Below are 4,778 nucleotides of genomic sequence, written 5' to 3'. Positions count from 1 at the left end.
TCACACAAGTCCAGGAAACCCAGAGAGTCCCATTCAAGAGGAACCCAATGAGGCCCACTCCAAGGCACATCATCATTAAAATGGCAAATATCAAAGACAAACAGAGAATCCTAAGGGAAGCAAGGGAGAAAGAGGTAGTAACATATAAGGGAGCCCCAATATGGCTAGCAGCTGACTTCTCAACAGAAACACTACAATCCAGAAGGGAATGGCAAGAAATATTCTAAATCATGAAAAGCAAAGGCCTGCAATGAAGACTGTTCTACCCAGCAAGGCTCTCAATTAAAATGGAAGGTGAAATAAGGAGTTTCCTAGACAAAAGAAGGCTAAAAGAATACATCTCCACCAAACCAGCACTGCTAAATATCCTAATGGGACTGCTTTAAGAAGATGAAGAGAAAGAGTCTATGAATACCTAGTTCCTTCCACAGTCACGAATACTTGATATTATCAATATTTTTAATACTTGTTAATCTGATTGTGATAATGATGTTAATTGTTACTTTATTATTTGTTGAAACTTAACTGTTTTTGTGTATTTCTGGCCTATTTCTATTATTTTTAGAAAGCTTTAAATGACTTTTTGGTATTCTTTATCCATTTTTTGATTAAATGTTTGTAGAAGTTTTACCCTAAAAAACCCAAAAAACTGTTAACCCTTTTTTAGATGTGTTGTGAATACTTTCCTATTCTATTACTTGTCCTTTAACCTTTTTTATATGTATATGACCATATAGTCTTAAATGTTTAATATAGTCATATTGTCAATATTTTACTTTATAGCTTCTAGGTTTGAATATTTTACTTCAGGGTAAGAAAAATATCAGTTTGTATTTTCTCCTAAAACTCCTTAGATTTTACATGTTGATTTTTAACTCACCTGAATATTGTTTGTGTAATATGTGAAATAGGGCTCTATATTTGTTTTATTTCAAACAATAGTGGTCCATGTACCTTATTTGTTGAATAAGCCTTATTTTCCCCATTGATTTGAAATATCAGTTTAATCATATGATACATTGTTAGACAGATATATACATTTGTTTCTAGAATGCTCATTTTATTTCTTTGATCTACTTGATTATTTCTGTGCTGTTGTCATGTTGTTTTAATTGCTGAGATTTTATAATGGATTTAAATTTTTTAATATTTTATAATGGATCTTGACATTTAAAAAATAAATAAAATCAACTGCATTTAAAAAAAAGAAAGAAAGAAGGGACTCTTACCTTTTGCGACAACATGGGTGGAACTGGAGAATATTACGCTAAGTGAATAAGCCAGTTGGTGAAAGACAAATACCATATGATTTCACCTATAAGTGGAGTATATTCAACAAAATAAACTAATGAACAAAATAAACCGCTGGCAAGGAAACATGGAGTAGACTGAAAGTGACTAGAGTGGATGGGGAAGGAGGACAATGGTGGAAAGAAGGAGAAGAGACTAAAGAAGAACATGTATGAGTGACCCAGCGACATGGACAACAGAGTGAGAATTTACTGTGGAAGAGGGGGGCAGGGTGGGATGGGTGGAGGAGGTCAAAGGGGTAAAAATAGAGACAACTGTAACAGAATAAACATGATTTAAAAATTAAAAAAAAAAAAAAAAAAAGAAAGAGAAAAACCGGACCGTGACTCCTTCCGTTCTCTCATTCCAGCTGGTGCCAAGCCATGGGCATTTCTCGGGACAACTGGCACAAGTGCCGCAAGACTGGGGGAAAGAGGAAGCCCTACCACAAGAAGCGAAAATATGAGCTGTGGCGCCCTGCTGCCAACACTAAGATTGGCCCCCGCCGCATACACACAGTTCGTGTGCGAGGAGGCAACAAGAAGTACTGAACCTTGAGGCTGGACGTCGGCAACTTCTCCTGGGGCTCAGAGTGTTGTACACGCAAAACAAGAATTATCGATGTTGTCTACAATGCATCCAACAATGAACTGGTCCATACCAAGACCCTAGTAAAGAACTGCATCGTGCTCATTGACAGCACACCGTACCGACAGTGGTATGAATCCCACTATGCGCTGCCCCTGGGCCACAAGAAGGGGGCCAAGCTGACTCCTGAAGAGGAAGAGATTTTAAACAAAAAAACGGTCAAAGAAAATTCAAAAGAAATATGATGAAAGGAAAAAGAATGCCAAAATCAGCAGTCTTCTGGAGGAGCAGTTCCAGCAGGGCAAGGTTTTCGCATGCATCGCTTCAAGACCAGGCCAGTGTGGCCGAGCAGATGGCTATGTGCTAGAAGGCAAAGAGCTGGAGTCTATCTGAGGAAAATTAAGGCCCAGAAAGGCAAATAAATCTTCCCTCCTTTGTTTAAAGCTCACAATAAAAAAACAAAAGGCTCGTGTAATAAAGGTGTTCATTCTTGGGTTTAAAAAAAAAAAGAAAAGAAAAAAGAAAGAAAAAGGAACCCTAGTACACTGCTGGTGGGAATGCAGACTGGTGCAGCCACTGCAGAAAACAGTTTGGAATTTCCTCAAAAAGCTAAAAATGGAACTTCTTTTGAACCAGCAATTCTACTGCTGGGATTTTACACTAAGAGTCTTGAAACACCAATTCAAAAGAACGTATGCACCCCAAGGTTCATAGCAGCACAATTTATAATAGCCAAGTGCTGGGAGAAACCTAAGTGCCCTTCAAAAAATGAGTGGATCAAAAACCTATAGTACATATACACAATGGAATACTACACAGCAGAAAGAAAGTGCCCCTACCCTTTGCGACAGCTTGGACGGAACTGGAGAACATTGTGCTAAATGAAATAAGACAAGTGGTGAAAGGCAAATACCATATGATCTCACCTATAAGTGGAACCTAATCAACAAAACAAACAAGCAAGAAATATATAACCAGCAATATTGAAAGAAAAAACAGACCAACAGTAACGAGAGGGGAGGTGGGTGGGGGTTAATGGGGAAAAAAAGGGGAAGGGTCAAGTCAAAGAACATGTGTAAAAAACCAATGGACAAAGCCAAAGTGTGGAAGGATTAGGGTAGGAGGTGGGGGTGGGTGGGGCACGGGAAAGTGGTGGCAGAGAAATGGAGACAAATGTATCTTAAACAATAAAAAAATTAAAAAAATTTAAAAATTAAAAAAATTAATATGACTTCAGTTTTTTAAGAGAAGACCACACTTGCTCGAATGGCTGATGTATGCAAGAGGTGGATTGGAGGGGGTTATCTGTGATGTTTGTTTGTTAGGCAGCTGCTGTGAGTGCCAAAGAAATGGAAGTGGGATAGGCTGGAGTGCGTGTCCCTGCCATATGTCACAGCTTCACCCACATACCACTATGTGAGCTCTGCAGCACCACCCTCCTCTTTCTGCCCTCACCCCGTTGTCCTGGGGGTGAGCTGTGGTTTATAAACCACACTACTTTTCATTTGAGAAAGTATATTGCAACACAGGTTTGGGAGTTTGGAGTTGTTTTCTCTTGTTTGTTCAGAGAACACTCCAGCATCTGTCTTTCTAGCAACAAAGTAGTGGGCAAAGCACTAAAAAAAGAGTGTTAGAAATATCCTCTGGCCTTACCTCTGTCACTGTGTGACCATGGGCAGATTGGTCAACCTCTCTGGGCCTCAGTTTTTCTGTCTGAAAAATGAGTAGATTAATCTTCAATAATAATATTAAAGTAATATTGTATAAAGTCTTTATGTATATAGCAAACCAAGACAAGGCTGCTGAGGCTGTGGGCTGCCCTTGGGTTCAAATTGTTTGGATCCCTTTACCTCTGATATGGTCCCTGAGGTACTTAAAGACTCATGGGATTTGAGAACCTGTGAACAGATAATTATACCTGTGTAGGCTTCAGCTTCTGTGTCTTGTCATCTCATGCTCATAGAGCCCAGGGTGATCAGTGTCTGGGCCAGTGTTGTTATCTCCATGTCACAAGTGAGGAGAGGGAGACTCAAAGATGGTTGTGACCATCCAGTTTGCATACTGCTATGAGGCAGATTTTTGACTGAGATTAAGATTTTACTTCAAAGTCCATTGTCAAGTCATATGTGTCTTTGAAACAGGAAGGTATCAGTGTCTAAGATAAGCGATTAGAACCATTGTCAGTGTAGTAGGTTCTTGTGGTTATCCTGGCCTCTATGAATGGGAATGAGGTGACCACAGTGAGCAGCCTTCTGTGTTTATTAAGGTGAGAACAAAGCCTATGTACAGGGACATAAATGGCTGAGAGGGCCTCAAGGGATTGTTCACAGGTTAGAAGCGAGCAGTCTTTGAATATGATTGCTGATTTTGCATAGTAGAAATATTCCTCTTTTATATATTGTTAACATAAAAATAAAAAGATCTTTCAACATGAGAGGCAACAAGTATTTATTTGGGATCAAAGAACAGCTTTTTGGGATGCACTGATTCAGGCAGAAGCTTAAACAGTGTTCCAATTAGGAAATAAAAACAATGGATGTACATGGAAAAGGGATGGGGGGATAATTATATCAATTTTTATTGGTGCTGATGACATAACGTAGCATAGTAATGTGAATTTTTATTTTTCAATTTGGTAAGCATCAGACCAGTAGTCAAAATAACTGCTTTCTTGTTATCTTTGCAAAGAGTTCCCTGGGACACAAGGTTACTCTAGGCCCAGTCCAAGGTCATTTTGCCCTGCTTTAACACTGCAAACATTTGCAGTGTAAGACATGTAAAGCAGGCAATTCCTCTGACATGGCAGCTCCAACTCCATTTTAAAATGGCTCCATTTTTATTATTGTTTACAATATTCATGGTCTTGCCTTCAACTGTCTCCTTTCCCTGAATTCTCATCC

At 39.0% G+C, this 4,778-nt stretch overlaps 1 pseudogene; it reads left to right on the top strand.

Annotated features, from left to right (window-relative positions):
* Positions 1-1,673: 1,673 nt before the first annotated feature.
* LOC129081763 (40S ribosomal protein S8-like) lies at positions 1,674-2,300 on the top strand (annotated as a pseudogene).
* Positions 2,301-4,778: the final 2,478 nt, after the last annotated feature.

Source organism: Pteronotus mesoamericanus, unplaced genomic scaffold (genome assembly GCF_021234165.1).
Source record: "Pteronotus mesoamericanus isolate MK-2021 breed Mesoamerican mustached bat unplaced genomic scaffold, CSHL_Meso_final scaffold_118, whole genome shotgun sequence".
Lineage (NCBI taxonomy): Eukaryota > Metazoa > Chordata > Mammalia > Chiroptera > Mormoopidae > Pteronotus > Pteronotus mesoamericanus.
This window is presented reverse-complemented; position numbering and strand designations above follow the sequence as displayed.